The sequence below is a fragment of the Diadema setosum genome, chromosome 7 (genome assembly GCF_964275005.1).
Source record: "Diadema setosum chromosome 7, eeDiaSeto1, whole genome shotgun sequence".
Classification (NCBI taxonomy): domain Eukaryota; kingdom Metazoa; phylum Echinodermata; class Echinoidea; order Diadematoida; family Diadematidae; genus Diadema; species Diadema setosum.
In genome coordinates, this window is record NC_092691.1 from 7,334,135 (window position 1) to 7,355,055 (window position 20,921).

Below are 20,921 nucleotides of genomic sequence, written 5' to 3' on the forward strand. Positions count from 1 at the left end.
AGGCAAATACCAGGCCTACATCATCTTAAGGTATACAGTTGAAGGAAATCACCTTATTGATAAACAATTAACTTGACTGGGATAGCGACCACTGAACAATATTGTTTCTTAAAACTCTCTCTTCTTTTCAACAAGTGGAATAAAACACATGCACATACCGGGGCATCAGTTTGGAGGAGGGGTGGGGTGGTGGCAGGGATAGTTGACCCCCACCCCATTAAATTCTGAGATGTGGACTATGTTTTGTTGTTGTTAGCTTTTGTTGTTTTTTGTTTTTTGCTTTTTAGACAGAAAACTGCCCAAGTTTTTCACTTTAAGTGTGCATCGGATTGTTAAAATTTAATTCTGAAATGCAAAATCTCCCTTCTGTGAGAGGGGATATCTCCTTTCGATAGACTCCTTCCCCCTGCTTGGTTCCTTCCACAGATATAACATACTTTGGGGAATGATAATTTCCCTTATTCTATGAAAAATGTTTTTAAGAGATATTTTTATTTGAATTCCAAAGATGAAAAGGCTTTCCTATATATGCACGATTGTTCATTTTGGAGGGCAAGAGGCATTTGCCCCGCCTCCCGAGAAAATATGGGAGGGGGAATGGTGGGGACATAAAACTTTGCCTCCAAGTATTTCCTGAGATTGAGATTTTTTTTCTTCACTTTTTTGACAGAAAATGAATTGTCACTGAACATTTCAGCTATAGTATGCACCAGATTAAAAGGCAGAATCTCCTTTGCATACCCCCTCCCCCACACTATCTTTCGTTATGTCCCCTTCCATATACGCTCAGTGCTTTTGTCCCATTTTTTTGTTCTATATCATCACAAAAGTATGTACTAGATCTTTAATTTCAGTTCCGACATATTAAAGAAAATCCCTCTTGTTGGAGGGGGTAGTGTATCTTCAATTAACAATCCCTCCTCGGTTTTTACCCTTAGATTTGGTACACTCCTTTTACTGATAATTTCCCAAATATTCCATCATAAATGTGTGTACTAGATTTTTTTTTTAACATTTCTATTCTTACTGCAAGGGCTCCCTCGCATGGGAAGGATTGGGGGACAGCCCCTTTCATACCCTCCTCTCGCTGTATCAACCTCTCCTCCATGCATTGATTATGGCTACACATTTGGGTATGGACTTTTTTTTTTCAAAATGGTAGTTCAACCAAGAGTGGCACGAGATCATTGAATTGCAAACAAAAGAATGCAAAAGCTCCATAATGTGGGAGGGGGATACCTCCACCCACATCCTTCTGTCGATTGGTCTTCCTCCATAGATGGCTGACTTACTACACCTTTTTGATACAATTTCGAGGTATTCCTTCAAAAGTGCCTGTGTGCCAGGTCGTTGAATCTCATTTCTCAAAATACAAGAGCTCTGTCGAATGGGAGTGGAATACCCTACCCTCGCCAACGCTGCGCTTGCTGGGTTCCCATCCATATAGACTTGGTACACCTTGGTGATCCATAATTTTCCAAATATTCCCCAAAACGTATGCATCAGATTCTTAAAAAAAAACAAAAAAAAAAAAAACTTCGTCTTTGGGAGGAGGGTAGGTGAAATGCGCCCACACCCCATCAACTTCCGTATAAGTGATGACGCACACATTAAACAAGAGCTACACTGAATCAATGATTTCAGGTCTAAACCTGCAAAAATCCAATCCCCCACCCACATCCTCCCCCTCCCCCTCCGCTTCATTCCTTTGCACCATGAACTTATGCTTTTACATATTTTCCAAGTTCCCCCCCCCACGTGAAAACAGATCGTCACCCCTTGCTCTGTGCACATACCCGTCTTAGATAATTACCTGAAAAGTTCTGCGGAATGAGTAGCCACTTTTTTTTTTGGTAACAGAAATGCATGGTTTGTAAGCCCTACATTATAAACAATTATTTACTATTAACTATCGCAATATCAATATTAACATCCTCACATTTCATTCGAGGTATTTGACCTTGTGTGATTTTCATAGGTGAACGGTAATGGCTCGTCAATAAACAGGGCCTACGAGTGCTCTCTAAAACATCATCATGTTTACCATTGATGATGCCAAACTATTCTGATACTTTGAGGTCATTGACCTCTCGAGATCATCAGAGGTCAAAGGCAGAAACTCGTCTGTGTGCCTTGGAATATGAAGACGATGTCATTGTACACAGATATGCTTGTTTTGTACATCTTTACCATGTTTGACCTTTCACCAATGACGTCATACTTCAATATTCTGATATTCTGAGGTCATTGACCTCTCAAGGTCATCAGAGGTCAAAGGTAGAAACCTGTCTGCTCTTTAGAATATGAAGACAATTTCATTGTAAGACAGATATGCTTGTTTTATACATCTTAACAATGGTTACCATTAACCAATGACATCACAGATCAATATAATATTTTGAGGTCATTGACCTCCAAAGGTCATCAGAGGTCAAAGGCTAAAACCTGTCAATGCTCTGTGGAATCAGAAAATGGTTTCCCTGAAGTATAGGTGCCTGTTTAGTGAATCATAACCACATATATCATTCACAAATGTCTAAAAACATCGATATTTTGATATTTAAAGTTCATTGACCTCTGGAGGTCATCAGAGGTCAAAGGTAAAAACCTGTCAGTGCTCTGTTGAAACTGGAAATGATTTCTCTGTGGTATAAATGCATGTTTAGTGCAACATAACCACATATATCATTTGCAAATGTCTAAAAACATCGATTTTCTGATATCTAAAGTACATTGACCTCTGGAGGTCATCAGAGGTCAAATCAGACTTACCTCCCGATCTTAAAATAAATCTTATGGTATGTACTAACAATGGTGAGAGTTTCATGCTTTAGTCAAATTTTGCACAATTCACGTGATTTTGAGGGCTTATCTGCTCTACTATTAAGGGGATCGTTATAATAAAGCAATGCCTATTGCATTTCCGAAAAAAACCCCAAAACATTAGGACTTTCGGACACCCCTCCGACACCCAAATACAATATAAAAAAATGTAATATCCATGGAGCTTAAAGTAATAATAACAATAATAATAATAATAATAATTATAGTAGTAATAATAATAATAATAATAATAATAATAAAGTCTTATTTACCCAGGGTAGCCTCTTCAGTGTTGCCACTGAAGAGGGTAAGACTATAGGGAAATACTAAATTCGTTCTCATTTTATATAGTTTATTGCTGTCCCACACCATCCCGGCCAGAAAAGTGAAAAAAAAAATGCTGTCACCTCATCCCCAACCCAAAAACTGCCTTCCGAGTTTCGAAAAATATACATTCAAAGAGTACAAGGAAAAAATGTTCAGCATCAATGGTCAAGCGATTCATGCGTATATGGGTGCCACCTAAAATGACCATAAATCTTCTGCTGCAGGCGCTACTGTGGCAATGAAAATGCCTTCAGCGTGTATGAGCACGTGTTTAAAGAGTTCACACCAGCGTTGATCTAAAAATAGTATGGGTGTGTCAATTTCAGCGGTGAGGCGGGCTAGACGAGAGAGAGACCGAGAGAAAATACATACGGGGGAGGTACCCTCCCCAAATGTTATCTGTCTTTGTTAATTTTTCACGGCAGTCATTTTCTTCCATCAGTCGTAACTACAAAGTCCATACCACTATTCTTTGTCCCAGAATAAGTTTGGCATGCTTTATGCATGAGCGAATAATGTCCAAACGCCGTAAATAATTTGTCAATCGTTAGTTGATTTTAGCACAAACGAACTGCCATATGCACACCGCTAATACATACGTAATACAAACAAACACCAACAAACACTCAAACAAATCCTCATAATGCAAATAAATCAACTCAACACTTTTTTCCCTTGATATTTATTGATTTCATTCAAATCAGTCATAAATCGACCCATTCTGGATGTAACATGAACAAAAAACTTACAAATGGCAATTCGAAACACAAGCAAATCCATTTGTCATTTTATACTACAAATAATCTCACTTCAACATAGATAACTCGATTATAGACCAACCCTACTAACAATTTCTTCACGAGAAAGTTTTGACATGTAGGGCCCTACCAAACCTATATCCCTTGAATATATTGGTTTGGATCATGTAACACCTCCTTACTTATAAGGGCATATACATAAGAAACACACAAATACATTATACAAAGTACTAGAATGAAATCAGTCATAAAAAACCCGACCACCACCCCCCCCCCCCCCAACCGAAACAAATCTAGGACCTACATCTATCCTAAATATTAAATCCTACCAAAATCTGTCATACCATTTATAACTATCCTTCTTCAAATCCAATCCCCAACCCACCAACTCCTGATTAACCAAAGCCTTAATCATCCCACACCCACATTCACCAACCCACACACACACACACACACACACACACACACACACACGAAGGTTCGTTATTCGGAAGGTTCGTTTTTTCCGAAGCTTCAATTATCCGAAACACACAATTCCCTGTACCTAGAGGTTCGTTGATCCAAAAATGAAATTCGGAATAACGAACCTTCGAATAAAGAACCTTCGGACTAAAGAGCCTTCAGAATAACGAACTCTTGCAATAACGAAATGTAACACCCTCCCCACATACACACACACCCGAACCGATACCATATTCCTTCCTGATGAAACGACTTCCCAATGTTGAAAAATAAGACATAATGGACTGTATGCAGAAAAGCAGCATCCGCCCGCACGCAAGCACCACTCCGAATTCATAAACAAATCCGCCAAACAAACTCATCAAAGTCAAAGCTCCTGATAAAATCAACATCAACGTTTATGCCAGCAACAGCTTACTAGGTATCCCTACCCCCGCGCAGCTAAAAAACACATACGCAAAAAGCTGACAAATAAACACATTCTTCCATCATGCACACACACACACACACACACGCACAAACGGACACTAATTAATTATCATGTGCGCGCTCACATTATACACTTCCTTGAAACCTCACCATGACTTTTTACATGACATGTTTGCATGGATGCAGCCATGTTAGTTATGTGTTAGTATTTCAATGACTATGTCCAGAACGATATTACCCAGCAAAATGTGATTCGAGGGCGGGCGACAATCCGTGCCGCCAGCCCTCGTCACGGATTGTCGCCAGACGACAATCCGTGACGGGAGCGACAATCCGTGCCGCCAACGCCCGTCACGGATTGTCGCCCCGAGCAGGGGGCGACAATACGTGTAGGGGCGACAATCCGTGTCGCAACAAATGACTTTGTTCAACTCACCCCGCAAAAAAGGTTTGACTGCATGGGGTGGTCGGTTGGACCATCTGGAACACCCCTAGGTAGTATGTGATTCCAAATTGTGGTATCAATAAAATTTTACAGGCCACTTTCGTTGCGACAAGACCTTATTGTTCGAAAAAGAGTCTGCGCGCGCCAAGACTACTACACGCACCACTAGCACTGCTACTGGCGCCTGTAGCAATGCTATTCTCATTAACATGAGAATGGACTCACTCACCAATGTAGGCGAATCAATTCTCAGCAGACAATATGTCTCCCAGGCAATATCTCCACAAACATAGCAGGTCAGTAGGTAACACTGGACTGACTATAATGATTCGCTTCAGAGCCAGAGGTGACGTAACTCTCAGAGCAGAGATGTTGGGTACTCTGCCTATCTCAGAATTTCTATATGAGGAGCTCATTTGCAAAAGGGGTTAGATCCATTTTTGATGGAAATTGAGTTATTAGCACCACTGCACAGAATTCCAGTTGAGTTAGCTACAGTGAACATTTCAACTGCAGACAACCATTTGAATAGAGATTATTGCAAAATTAGATTTAGATTGTCCATACACTATTTTGTGTACAAATTCTCTCAAAAAAAAACTATTTTCTCTAAAGTACTAAAAGTGGATCTAACCCCTTTTGCAAATAAACTCTTCATATTCTATACATGTCCATTCATCCCTTCTTGAATGTTCTGCTACATACTTGTACATACTTGTGACTTCAAGAGCCTTCCAGAAATTCCAGCTGACTCACAGTCTAAAATAACTATAAATCACATTGGCCTTATACAAGGACAGTGTATGGATTGCATTACATCATCCCTAAAAATAACTACCGATCATTTTGAGCTACAAGTATAGTGCATGTAATGCATCACTCAGCCAAATATGTAGGCACTTCCTAGAACACTCTAGATTGGGTGAGCTATAATGTATTTCCTTTCGCATGCATGTACTGTAGCTATGCTGTATAGAAAGTTCTCCACTAATCTGGTTAACCTGTATTTATTCACACATTAAAGCAACCATGCATACAGTGCATGTATACATGTATATGTACTAGAAGGCACAGTCATGACGGAAGAATAATCACACATGATGTATAGGGTGTAGGCCTATTATTTTCACTGAACATGCTGAAAGTAAATCTATTATGATTATATTCTTGATATTCGTACTCACAAAGTTTCCAGATTTTCACAACCGTAATAGTTTACCACACTAAATTATTTCCATTTTAAGATTCTCGTTCCCTTAATTGCACACGCATTGACATTTGTATATTTACCTTTACTAATATTGACACATAACATACAATGTTTTAAAGGCGCATTTCCTGTACTGAAAGCAGCAAATCGAATTTATTGTACAAATGTATATTTATATGTATATATATATATATATATATATATATATATATACATATACTCAAGAATTCAGCCAACTCAACTCAACTAACGCAATACTTTGACATAGTACTGATTTCTTGCAGTTGCTCATGGTGTATATGATCATCATAATGTGCAATGATAATGATGATTATCGTAATAATCAATACTTGGAAAGCACATTAGTGATTTCCGACTATATTTTAAAACCAAGTTCATTGGTATTAGATGGTTTTGCTGTATATTTTACGAGAGAGAGAGAGAGCTACTCAAGCTCTGAAGGAGGCGGGTCCCAAAATATCTTTATTGCGCTTTATACATAACAATGTATCTTCGTGTATACAATAATATTATGCATTTACCACACTTCTAGAAAAAATACGGATACAAGCCAACCCCCCCCCCTCCCCCCCCAAAAAAAAAAAATCGTTTATGCATTGCTGCCTTCAAACGAGAGCAATGGTTTGTATCTACGAAATAATTACAAAGTATACGTTACTGCAAGGAAACTCTATATCACAAATACTTAATCTAAAGCTTCACTCAATTTGTATTAATTTCTGAAGAAAAATAACAGTATAAGACAGTGACTGTAAACTTCCATTAAATCGGTCAAAGATATGTTAGACATGAATGTCCACGCTTTCATATGTCAGTAATCCTGATGAGGATCAAATACACGTAGAAAAGGTAAGGAGCTGATGCCACCGCTTTCCAACTTTCTTTATTGTTTTTAAATCAAAGGTACTGTTTACCATTGGGGGCAGTAAGTTGAAAAAAAAAATGTTCAAGTTATAACGGGCGTATGTAAAGGTCAGTTGTATGACAAAACATCCTACTGTATAACAATTTCGCAATAAAGTTTGCCTAAAATATGAGGAGATATCACTATTTTTCTCAATAAATCATAACTATAGACGGTGTATTCTAGAAACAGTTTTACTATATCTTTTGTTAAGATTGTGTATATGTAGTAATACTTAACGTTGAATATCCTGACTGACATTTTTACATTGGTTAGAACTACTTTGCAGCACTAAAGCCGATTTTTTTTTCATCTGCAAATGGCAAATAATGCCTATAAATACTTGATAAATAGTTATATTTGTCACTAATTCAGCACCTATACAAGCAACTCTTCTGTATTACAGACTCATTATTACATCGTTTCAAATGTAGTCTGATGTGCGGGAAACACATTTTGAAAAGTTTCCTTTTTTTTTTTCGTGTTTGATTTCATGTTCACACATAAGTGCAAACTTGAGGTGGTGATGCCATCATCTCGCAAGTTTTTCTTGACCTGTATTTTTTTTTTCATTTACACGAAATTTAAGGGAGGTATAAAAGAATACTCAGGCGCTTTGCATCAAATCAATTGTTTTACGACGCCACTATACGGATGCTTGTATCAAAGCAAGCAACGACGGGTTCACGGTTTTAAAGTCCCTTGTGTAACGGAATTGATAGGCAATGAAGGAAAGATGTCTTTGTTTTGTGGACATGCACCTGATCCTGGCAAGGCGGCTATACTGGTATTACAAATGCTTGAGACCTGAGCGCAGTTCGTCCAAAGCAGGCCTACGTCATCATGTAGCAGGCCGAACGGGCAAACTGAAAAATGAATGCCCTTGGACGGACGAACACGCTTTTCAAGTTTCCAACGTCTGCTGTGGAATTTCAGCCGTGGAATTTATCGGTTGTTCAATTGTCAATAGGGGCTTTTTCGCCGTCAGCCACAGGATCTACCGTAGAATCGTAGTTCGGAGGTGGCTGCGTAAGACTCGCCCATGTTGAATAGATTCCCGACTGTGGATAACCTGCTGCTTGCGGATAGCCGACCACTTGGGGATTACCTGCTGCAGGTTGCGGATGGTTTGGTATCTGAGGATTAGCCGGGTTCAAAGTCACTGAGGGCGCTGTTGTAGTGGCGCCGTTGGGATACACTGTGCCGCTGACAGTAAATGCTGCTACTCCTGCAGTAGGATGCCGTGGTCTTGTCATCTTGCCGATTAAAACAGCGACACAAGACACTACGAAAGAGAAAACTACCAGCGAGCTAATTACGATTGCTACTATCACCCACGTTGAAAGTCCAGAGTATCCTAGAAATGGGAAACAGCAAGCACCAAAGGGAAATTGATTTGAATTTATTTCCGTTAGAAATAGTCGGAATGTACATACATTAACATGTAAATGGTGAGGTCTGGACATAGTCTCAGAAAGAGCACACGTAAGGGTAACCTTATATACTCTAGATACAGTGCTGACCACACAATTGCTATGTGTTTGGTTTAACATGGGAACAAAATACCCGCTTCTCTCACAGGACGGCAGGCAAGATATCCTTCCCCACAGCACATGGCTCTATACGGCAATAGATTTTATCTCTGCTTGCTGTTACCTCAAGGCGAAACTAAGCCAGAGAGTTCTACTTCTGTTTATACTAGAAATAAAAGTAAAATATAACAAACAAACATGCACAAACTAAAGCCAATCCGTGTAAACCTTTACGATGTCGTATAATTATTTCATGTGCTAGAAGGAATAAAAAAAAAAAAGATAGAATAGACTCTAAGCTTGCGAACATTTTAGTTTTTCTTACAGTTTTAACAGAATAAAGCCAGGTTATATTAAAATTGTAATCTAATGCGATCGTGAAAAAAAAGACGTTTTAGTACCCGAGTAATTCGATTTTTTATGTTTTCAGTGCAATGACAGGTCCCGCGGAGAGTTCCACGAAAAACCTATTATATCGTAAGGTGTTATACCTGTGAAATAACGTTCCACATCTAAAAATTAATTTAATCCAAATTAAAGTACGCAAAAGGAAAAAGAAAAGATATTTGAAACATGAAAGATTTAACAGCTTTCATGTCATATCAACGAAGACCTGGCAAGACCAATTTATCCAGTCCTGGAATTTGCAAGGGAGAGGGGGGTGGAGTTCAGCTGAAACTCCACTGACATTTTTTCATACCGTTCAAACAACAACAACTACAACACATTTTTGTTTTCTGATTCTATCTCCAAACAAGATTTAGTCCTCCTGAATTCAAAGAAAGCGTGTCCAGATCCAAATCTGTATTGTTTTGTAGAGAGATTCATCTTCATCAAGCACACCTGATTAGTTCTTAATAGGCTTTTAGAAATTATTTCTCTCTTTATTCTTTTGTTCAGATTTATTTCAGTATACTCCGGTTATGAAAAAAAGTAACGGGGCTTTGGCTAGTCTACTTTCTTTACGTTGCGAGTCGTTTTAAAGACATACCACCAGAGTCGTATCAAAGACATACCATCAGAGTCGTACTTGCAGCGAACCCCGACATCCTCGGTGTGGTCGCAGCCAGTGCTGCCAAAATTGACGTACAGACAATCGGCCAACGTATGCTCGTACCCGCCACACGACAAGCTGTTAATGTGAATATTGCCATCACCTGCTCCGAAGTACTCAAACGCCACATCGACATCGTCGTAGCCCAGCTGCTCGCAGACGACTTCGGCCTCTGTTGACGACCAGCTGTCGTCGCAGATCGTGCCCCACGAGTTATCGTGAAAGATCTCGACCCGGCCAGCCTGTGGTGATGGCCCGTCCACCAGACGAACGTCGTTTTCTCGAGCTGCACAAGTTGATCGAAAGAAAATTCAAAGCTATTTCTTGTGAAACGTGCAGTCATGTGAGTTCGTGTGTTGCATATAGTGTCCTCTACCAGTTGTTCAAGACATATCCACAACTTAGATTTTCAAAGAACAATTCCACAGCAAGTATAATCCGAAGTATTAGCTAGTCGCTGTCACACGTGCTAATAGATGAAAAAAAAATGATAATGATAACAATGATCATAATTATAGTAATCATAATGAATAATAATTTCTTTATTTTTTACTCACCATGAATATGCATAGTTTTCCTACTTTTGTCAGATGTAACTGAGGAATCTTGTACCACTCTCTTTAAAGATAATATAAAGTTTTGGTATTACCTCAAAAGTTTCCCTGAATTTCCTTGTCTTAGTTTGTGTTTCAGGTTAAAGTACCTTTCATATAACTAACACTGTGAGACTTACTCGCCCCAAAGTGCTCTCATGTCTTAGTAATCATGCAATAATTGTTTCGTACCAGAGCCGCCGCCGTACGGCGGCGGCGAGGTAGTACATGTACACGTATTGTGCGAATATCACTGCGACCAGCAGCGTGCAGCCCCATACGCATACTGTGTAGCTAACTGCGACCAGCAGCCCCATACGCATAGCTAAATGGGGCTTCGCATTGTAGCTTACAGGATCATGACAGATTTAGTATCGCGGGTAAATATCAACTTAAAATCCAAAATTTTCTTCAATTTAAAGACTTACCAGTTAAGTTGAAGTATTGAAAACAGGCTTTGGGCAACGTTTGGTGTTGCCAATAGTCCCTTTCTGTTCGAATTGATGACTGAATGTGACTCGGTCGAGAGGACCTTGGGAGAGCTACACTGAATTGACGGCCAGCGCATGCGCACACAAACATCTTATCCGTTCATGGATTTGAAATTTGTTCGCATGTGATGTGTGCGTATGCGCTGGCCGTAGTAATCAGTGTATGTAGCTCTCCCACGGTCCTCTCGACAGAGTCACATTCAGTCATCAATTCGAACAGAAAGGGACTATTGGCAGAACCAAACGTTGCCCGAAGCCTGTTTTCAAGATTTCAACTTAATTGGTAAGTCTTCAAATTGAAGAATTTTGTGGATTTTAAGTTGGTATTTGCCCGAGATACTAAATCTGTCATGATCCTGGATGCTACAATGCGAAGCCCCATTACGCTATGCGTATGGGGCTGCTGGTCGCTGTGCGTATGGGGCTGCTGGTCGCAGTCAATTGCATGATTACTAAGAAATGAGAGCACTTTGGGGCGAGTAAGTCTCACAGTGTTAGTTATATGATAGATACTTTAACCTGAAACACGGAAATTCAGGGAAACTTTTGACGTACCAAAACTTTTTATTATCTTTAACTCTGCCGTCGCGGTGTGGAATAGCACCTTACCGAGTGTGTGTATCACCATTAATATGTATATCCATTAATTGTGTGTATGTGTGTTTGTGTGTGTGTGTGTGTGTGTGTGTGTGTGTGTTTCGAATAGATACTTCATGATTTGTGCCTGTAAAACAGGGCCTGATATTTATATGTGGGTGTTTGCTCGTATGTGTCTGTGACAAGAAAAAAAAAAGAGAACAGCAAAAACAATTAGTATTTACAATGCACTCCATGACATTGCATTCCGCACACATGCACGTACCATAAGGACCACCGCTGCATTCGACTTTTGCCCCACGAGCATTGGAACAGTTGCTGCCCCACCCGCTGTGAGGGCAATCTTCGATCCTGGATTCGTATCCAGTGCAATCGACATCTGAGAGGTGGTTGGTTCTTTCGACCAGTAAATGTTCTTTTATCCTGGCTGAATATGATATCGTGAGGCCATCAGCATGACTAAAGCCCAGCTGACGACAGGCCACCGAGGCGTCTTTCGTGGCCCAGCTCGAATCGTCGCAAATTATCCCCACTCACCCCCATGGTAGATCTCAACTCGACCCTGCCTTGGTGTCGAACCACCTGCCAACCTAAGATCACCTTCTACATCTAGGGTAGGCAATCATGAGGAGGAGATAAAGAGAATATTTTAAATGTAAATATAATACTATGTACATGCTGTGCTGAAGCGGCCACATTATCGAAATTATTACATATAATGTACTACTAAAAGCACGTTGTATGCAGGACCATTAGATGTATTATTAAAATGAACATGGTATCATCACCAGGGTCTAGATAGTCAACGACAGATGCGATTGCATAACTACAAACGTAATAATGATCTATTGGTCATGTATTGTGATTGGTACAAATTATTTTTTTAGATGGTTTAATATAACAGATAATGACTATTATTGTTGTAGAAACATGCAAAATGTTCTAATCGACAAGCCCCTTCAACTTCGTTTCGGAACTAATTGGCTGGAACATTTTGTGTGTTCTCTCCCCGCATGAGATTTACAATAGCATGCATGAATTCGTGATGTTTCCACGAGTTAATTTTGCTGTTTGCGTTCTCATTGTACACGCTGTTGATTAGAAGGATGTACTTCCAGCTTCTACTTGCCTCTACTTTGGAATACAATCTTATAGGTCTCTATAAGCGCGCATAATCAGCTAACTAACGCAATCTGCCATATTCTCAAGTTGTAATTACTTTCTAACTGTATTTGTCATTGTCATTGAAATCTATGACATTTCGTTTATCATTTCAAAATCAGGATTTTATCACACCACACGGATGATTACCGTTTTGTGAGAGACCTTCATTTATTGCGTTGCCTTTGATAGAGTGCTGAAATTAGAATTCTTTTCTGCTTATGCGTTTATCCTGATAGACACATTTATCGTAACTTTATAATTTACATTGGCTACTGTGGCATCAATTCATCAGTTGAAAACAGAATATATTCTTCGTACAATAGAGGTATGATTTTTGCTTTGTGTGAGAATAATTTCCCAATTATTTGTGCACAAATTACTGATTCTAACAGTACTTTTATTGATTGTTAATTGGTTGTTTCAAAAACATTTTTGTCAGTTTCCCTAACAGATGCCACCTTTCCTGAATATCGTTGCTCAATACATAGTCTAGAAAAGAAGATGATTTTTCTCAAAAGAAGTGGAGTTTGTATTGCTTACCTATGCCATCACTACAAACAACACCTGCGTCCTCATAGTGTCCACAGAATGAGATGAGATCCTCGGAATAGGAGCACTCAAGAAGCTCGCTCTCTGATCCCAAACAGGAGATCGGTGTTATGATTGCCTGCGAAGAGTCTCCTCCCCCGAAGAAGGCGCGCGTTGTAGCTGTCAGGGCCTCTGGGAAACCGAGCTGCCGGCACACTACGTGCGCATCCTGAAGGTCCCAGCTATCGTCACAGACCGTAGCCCACTGGGAGTTATGGTAAACTTCGACTCGCCCCTCATGACTTACATGTCCACCCATGAGACGAACATTACCCTCTAAAAAAGACAATATTTTGAAATGTAGCGCACAACGAGTCTATGCTTGAATATTATAAGAATACATTTATACATAATACAAAATATATTAAGTTCCTGCGGTCACTTAGGCTGCAGACTAAATGTTTTCAATTTGAGACAGTGATGTGATGGTGAAACAAAATACTACCAGGCAAGTTTGTTTCAAGGATCATTGGTTATGTCATTGTTGGCCTTAATCAATCTTGGTATCTCCTTTAAAAAAAATGCTCCATTTTAGAAAATGCAGGATGCATTCATAAGGACAGACTTTCTTCATTATAAGGAAATATCTATGAATAATCGACAACTAACGTCTTTGCTCACAACATCTTATTGAACTTCCAAGGATTCTATAATACAACGCCGTTTACGTTAGACAGGAAAAATAGCACACGATTGTTAGTGTATTTTTGTAATTCCATCTCTGTATTCTTAGGCCTAATGTTTTGCTTTGCACATTTTACAAAATCTTAATTATTCACACTCAGCCAATATCATAGGAGCATTTTTTTTTCAGTAGTGAACGTATGAACAGATGGGCCTCATTGTCACGATACCTTTTCACCAGCGCATAATTCGGATGCCTTTTCTCAATCTACGGGCATTATGACACTGAACTGAATCAAATGTAACGGCGTAGTTGTCATGTGTTTTATAGTACCCATGCTGTCCTTAACAGACTCGTTTAGTCCTTTCCGTCGCTACTAGCTCAAGAGACATGAAAGCACTACTGCTGACTGCATGCTCAGCGCCATAACGCACATAACATACAAGCATATTGGAACGCCTCGCCCTTCACGTAAACACCTTGTATGGTTGTATTCCATTGTTCATGCGCACAGATGCGGGCAGATGTTGTCCATTCATTAGCCTATTACATGTAATCATATATTTCCACAGTATAGCTTTTTAAAGATATATTTTCCTCCGAGTGTGTCGACCTAAATGAAAGAATCCTTCATCCGCCATGGCCGTCTTCTCTGTCGTTTGTTTGTATGCTTCCTTGTACATAACTGTAGGAACGAGAACTGTAGGAATTTTATATCGACTGAAAAACTTCATTTCTCAAAATTCCCTGATTATTCTATACAATGCATTGATCTTTCCACATATCACATACTGCAATATCGTTTTGGGAAACTGTGGCTCAACTAAAATTAATCCAATTCTTACCCTCCAAAAACGTGCTGTACTTTTGATTACCAATTCTCGTTACTTATCCCCATCCAATCCCCTATTTCGTCAACTAAAAACATTGAAAATTGAGAATCTTCACATCTTTCAAACTGCTGTTTTTATGTATAAATATACATTTAATTGTCTTCCAAAAATTTTTGATGGCTTTTTCACTCCAAATTCCACCGTTCATTCATATCCAACACGTCAGTCGTCCGATTACCATCTCGAAAACCCCAGAATCATTTTAGCTCAAAAATAATTAAAACATAATGGACCAGATATTTGGAATTCTTTACCCCCTCATTTAAAACAATGTACGTCGTTGAACATTTTCAAACGAGAACTAAAAAACACCCTCATAATCCAGTATACTTCTGACACATAAATATTCATACCACCTGGTCAACAAACACCCTAAACAATGAGTTCAGGGCCATACAATGGTGTAACTGAAGTAACATTCACCTCATCACACTGATACACAAAATAACACTCAACGTACAAACCAAGATTCATCCCAACACAATGCACACCGCACTGCACCGCACGTCCTTCGCACAATTACTTCCCACTCAGTGAGTGGCAAGATTTTCTTTATGTATCTCTTTACCTGGGGCCATCTTCCTCGTCAAGCTTAGCTTATGATGATGGTCCCCTGCATTTCATTTTTATCATTTCCTATTGCTTCCTTTCATATATGATATTCGTTCTTGTAAAAAAAAAAAAGAAAGAAAATCTATGTAAGATCCAAACGTTACGAATATTAGCTGTGTAAATGACTATATAAGTATTTTGTTGATTTGTTGATTTGTATTGATTTTGAAATGCAGAAATAAAAACTGAACTGAACTGAACTGAACTGAACTGAATAAGTGCATATTGATAAATTTTGTCAAATTGTGATACCTGCAGCTAACGTAAGCTTATTGAATTTATAATGAGAAGAAAAATAATTTGAAAAGATTGAATGTGACGATAATCGATGTTTTTGTATACACCTGTTCTGTTTTCGAACGATTCGATAGACCTATTCGTCACCTTCTTGATCAAATTATGTAAAAACATCACCCCCACGCTTACGCCATTATACTCACAGAATACAACAGCGAGGACATTACTGCCCTCTGCATAGACACCACGTACTTACCGTAATAAGCAAGGACCGTTTTTAGCAAAACGAGAAATGTGACAAATTTCCGCATGATTTCGGTGTAAAAATGCTCTGCTTAAATTCTGTCCCCGTAAAGTAATGTTCTGTTAGAATATAAAATTGTGAATACTGTCTCTCCTCTTTTACTGATGCTTGGTTGTAATGAACCCGTGTCGCCAAGGAGATATGCTTATGAAACCATCAAATATGCTTTTATATGTACATGATTTCCCTACGCAAATTGGACTTCGAACTCTGAGGAAACAAATGCATAAGACCCAACGCTCATATCATTGGCGAGCTTAATATTTGCCAATGTTGACATGACGTATAGCAAACTTTCATATTTTGTTCGAATTGTGTGGCAGGAGAATGTTGTATAAAGGTCAATGACAAGAATTTGGGGAATCATCAGCCTTATACGAGAAAGATATTTTTTGTTCTTTCGTACAACCGACAGTGTTTAAAAATTACCGACTCTCAAGAGCAAGCATTCGCTGTAATATTGTGTATATTTTCAATTCATGAATTTTATTCATGAATTTATCAATGTTTTTTGTTTATGAATTATCCAATAAAGAATTGCTCATAAAACCAAATAGTTTCAATTCGTTTCGTAATCATGGCAATATTTTCTGATGATTCTTTATCGAAACATAACTCAATCTGACCACGTTGGAATGATCGAAATGGAGCGCATTATATACACTGATATTACTACAGCATGTGATAAATGGTGAAATGTAAATTGCATATAAGGAGGATATTCAAAGAAGAAAACGAAAAATGAGAATGAAAACGAGAATGTTTTATAAAGGTCAATAAAAAGAATTTTGGGAATTATCAGACTTATTCGAGAAAAGTTTTTTTTTTCGTTCTTTCGTACAACCGATTGTGTTTATAAATTGCTGACTCTCAAGAGCAAGCATTTTTCTGAAATGTATATATTGTGTATATTTTCAACAACACGCATGTCAAAATGCAACAGATTTCTTTGCACATTCTGTTGAAAATACTAAAAGTGAAAAAAGTGAAAAAGTGAAAAAGTAAAAGTTTGAATTGAATTGAAGTTGAAAGTTAGAATAAAATGAAAGCGGCAATGGCGACATAGAAACTACAGTATTGTGGTCTGTAATGGTACAGCCCTTCTCAACCCCCTCTCCGCCTCCCTTAAAGGCATATTACCATTTGCAGGAGAAGAAACAAAAACCTAGCATTAGTGCTTCAAAATAGTTCTAAGATGTGAGATAGAACCAACCAAAACAACCAATGTAAAAATCTGGTTTGTGCGATATCTATGTGGTTCATTAGTTTATTACTCATCGATTTTTTTTTTTTTTTGTACTGGTGTAATTTTAGTTGGTCAAGACAAACATATCCGTTCTCCGTGTAAAATTATATGCCTATGAACTCGGGAACCTACAGTTTTACAAGCTTTAAAGCTTTTATGTAGGCCCCATCATATTTCTTATACTTACTAGTGACATTTTCACACGATATGACCATGTACATTTGTGTCAAGTATAGTTTCTTTTTCTTTTTCTTCTACAATCAAAAGACATGATTGTATATATTTTGTATTCTTGTTTTGTTGTCAATAATTTTGTAATCTCATCATTGAGAACACGGAAATATGAAATATGAAACTGTCTACAGTTACGGTTTAATGAGAAAAAATAGTGATATCTCCTTATATTCTAGGCTTTATTGCAAAAAAACAAAAAACACACATATATATAGTAAGATGTTTTGTGATACAACTGACCTACACAATATGCATCAATAGTGATATCTTTAACATTTTTAAATAACTGCTTCCAAAGGTTAACAGGATCTTTAAGTTTCATGAGAAGGAGTTATCCTTTTCCAGCGGCAAAGCTTTGACATGGCCCCTAACACTGTCAACAATATTTTGTCAACTGAGTGGAGAGGAAATATTGGTTTGGTTGAACACCTTTTTCTATTACTCATTTCATTTAATGAAAGCGAACTTTTGGTGAATAGTTTATTATGGTGAATATCAAACTATTTTTTTTCCAGCACGAAGTTTTTACAGAAATTATTATCTTATCATTAAATTGGCACCGTATATACAATGTACTGCATACAATCTATTGCAGAAAGATCGGATGAAACTGTTTAATTCTCTGCCTGTGAAACAGGAACATTATGATAACTTATAGATACATGTATATAGTTCGCAGTATAAGGGCCTTTGAAAAATGTGTAACCGAAACAATTAGATATTATCATAATGATAGACAGAATGCTCCTATGAAGGAGTATTATTTCTTTATTACTCCACCTCATTAAACATAAACCTTTTGTGTGCCTTCTTGCCGGTTGGAACAGAGAAGAGAACCCCATAGCACTAAACACACCAAATCTCTGGTACAGAAAGGACTAGATAATTATCATTAATAAAAATCCTGATACGGATAGGCAGTACCAAACCGCAGAATGGCTTTCGGCTCTTGATGCTTTGGAGCTACACGACTTGTCAAATGAAACTGTAGGGCCTACTAGCAACACAAATCATGAACATACAACAAATATATCATTGCTAATTTGAATTTTATTCATGAATTTATCAATATCTTTGGTTTATAAATTATCCAATAAAGAATCTCTCATAAAACCAACAAATGTCCATTAGTTCCGTAATCATGGTAATGTTTTCTAATGATTCTTTTTTGAAACACAACTCAATCTTACCGCGTTGGAATGATCGAAATAGAGCGCATAATTATATACACTGATATTACTACAGCATGTGATAATTGGTGAAATGTAAATTGTAAGGAGGATATTCAGGGAAGAAAACGAAATTGATGTATTTATGGGAGAAAAAGGACCAAATGAATTACAACGCAACGACTCCACTTGAAGCTATGCAAGCAGAATATCTGTGCAGCGGTTCCGAAGTCAACATCCAAAAGTGGACATGATTAATCGACGAACGACGTCACCAGAAAAGTACACAGAAAACACACACCTACGCACATGCACACCTACGCACAAACACACACAGTTATGGAAGCAGGAGCCCTTCAAAAACATGGATATACGTCGCGTAGCAATTCGAATTACTACGCGACGTAAATAATTACGTCGCGTCGTAATTGGAATTACTACGCGACGTAATTATTTACGTCGCGTAGTAATTCGAATTGCTACGCGACGTAATTCCGAATTACTGCTCAACGACTTAACGTCACGACATTCAATGAATTAGTGTCGTGTTGTAATTCCTAATGCTACGCAACGTAAATAATTACGTTGCGTAGCAATTCCGATTACGACGCGACGCAAATAATTACGCTGTGTTGTAAATTATTACAACACGACGTAATTCCGAATTACTGCTCAACGACTAACGCAGCGAATTAACGTAGCGACGTTAAATCAACCAATGTGATCGTTCGTAATAGCGTGTGAAAAACAGGTAGTGAAGCGCATGCAATCCGCTCACTGCGTGCTGGTGAAAACCGGAGCTGACTACTCAGTATACAGCAGGGTGGGGGAAGTTCCTTTCCACCTCCCTGCTATACAGCGAGCCATATGCCATTTCGTTGACAGTACAATCCTATGAAATGTTTATAACCTAAATTATTGGGCCTACATTGCATCAGAAATATAATGTATTCAAGGTATACCAGCTGACCAAGTACTCTGTACTGACAAACATGCTGTAGGAAATGAGTGTCTATAGCCATTAGGCACGTGCACCGTGATGCATCACTGAGCAAATAGCGAACGATTTCATTGGTTGATTTAACGTCGCTACGTTAATTCGCTGCGTTAGTCGTTGAGTAGTAATTCGGAATTACGTCGCGTTGTAATTATTTACAACACAACGTAATTATTTGCGTCGCGTCGTAATTGGAATTACTACGCGACGTAATTATTTACGTTGTGTAGCATTAAGAATTGCAACATGACACTAATTCATTTAATGTCGTGACGTTAAGTCGTTGAGCAGTTATTCGGAATTACGTCGCGTAACAATTCGATTTACTACGCGACGTAAATAATTACGTCGCGTAGTAATTCGAATTACGACGCGTAGTAATTCGAATAACGACACGACGTAATTATTTACGTCGCGTAGCAATTCGAATTACTACGCGACGTATATCCGTGTTTCTGACGGGCTCCTGCTTCCATACACAGTCACACACACACACACACACACACACAAACAACACCCATGTACATTATACACACACACTCATGTCGAAATATAAGGTACATGATACTATGCGTACGGAACCAAGCTATGGCTTATTATATACTGATGTGATGTGATGTGATGTGATGTGATGTGATGTGATGTGATGTGAGTGGTAAACAGTGTACTTAGTACACATCTCTTTCAAATTATCCTTATACATGTCTTTCTTACAATATCTTGTTTTCTTTAGCGCAAAGTGGAAAATCCACATTGCCTCAAAGGGGAGGAAGACAATTTAAGTCCACTGAAATTATTAACAAAAGCAATGACCAGCGCTAAAATACCTTGAATGTCATGTCATGGGGCTCTGGACATGCGTTGCTCAGATCTGTAGCGCTTTTCACGTCGCTCTTTTTATCCTTTGAAGGGTTCTTTATTCAAAAGTCTGCTGACATCTTATGATGGAAATATAAAACACATGGGCCGGTTAATCATATATATATAGGATTTGGCGCGGGGTGGAAGGAGGGGCGGCTGCAACTCTCCATTCAATGGACCTCCCCCCCCCCCCCCCCCAAACTCGGGAAAATCAGAATAAAATTTAGATTGAAGAGAAAAAAATCGGACAAAAATCACAACTCCCATTTTCTGTGCCATTCAATGTGTTGACCTCTGACCCCCCCCCCCCCCCCCACGCAGCTCCCCACCCAATCGCCCACCAGA

General features: G+C 38.6%; 1 pseudogene; it reads right to left on the bottom strand.

Moving 5' to 3' along the window:
* Nucleotides 1-8,335: 8,335 nt before the first annotated feature.
* On the bottom strand, nt 8,336-16,076 carry LOC140230653 (CD5 antigen-like; annotated as a pseudogene).
* Between the last annotated feature and the right edge of the window lie 4,845 nt (nt 16,077-20,921).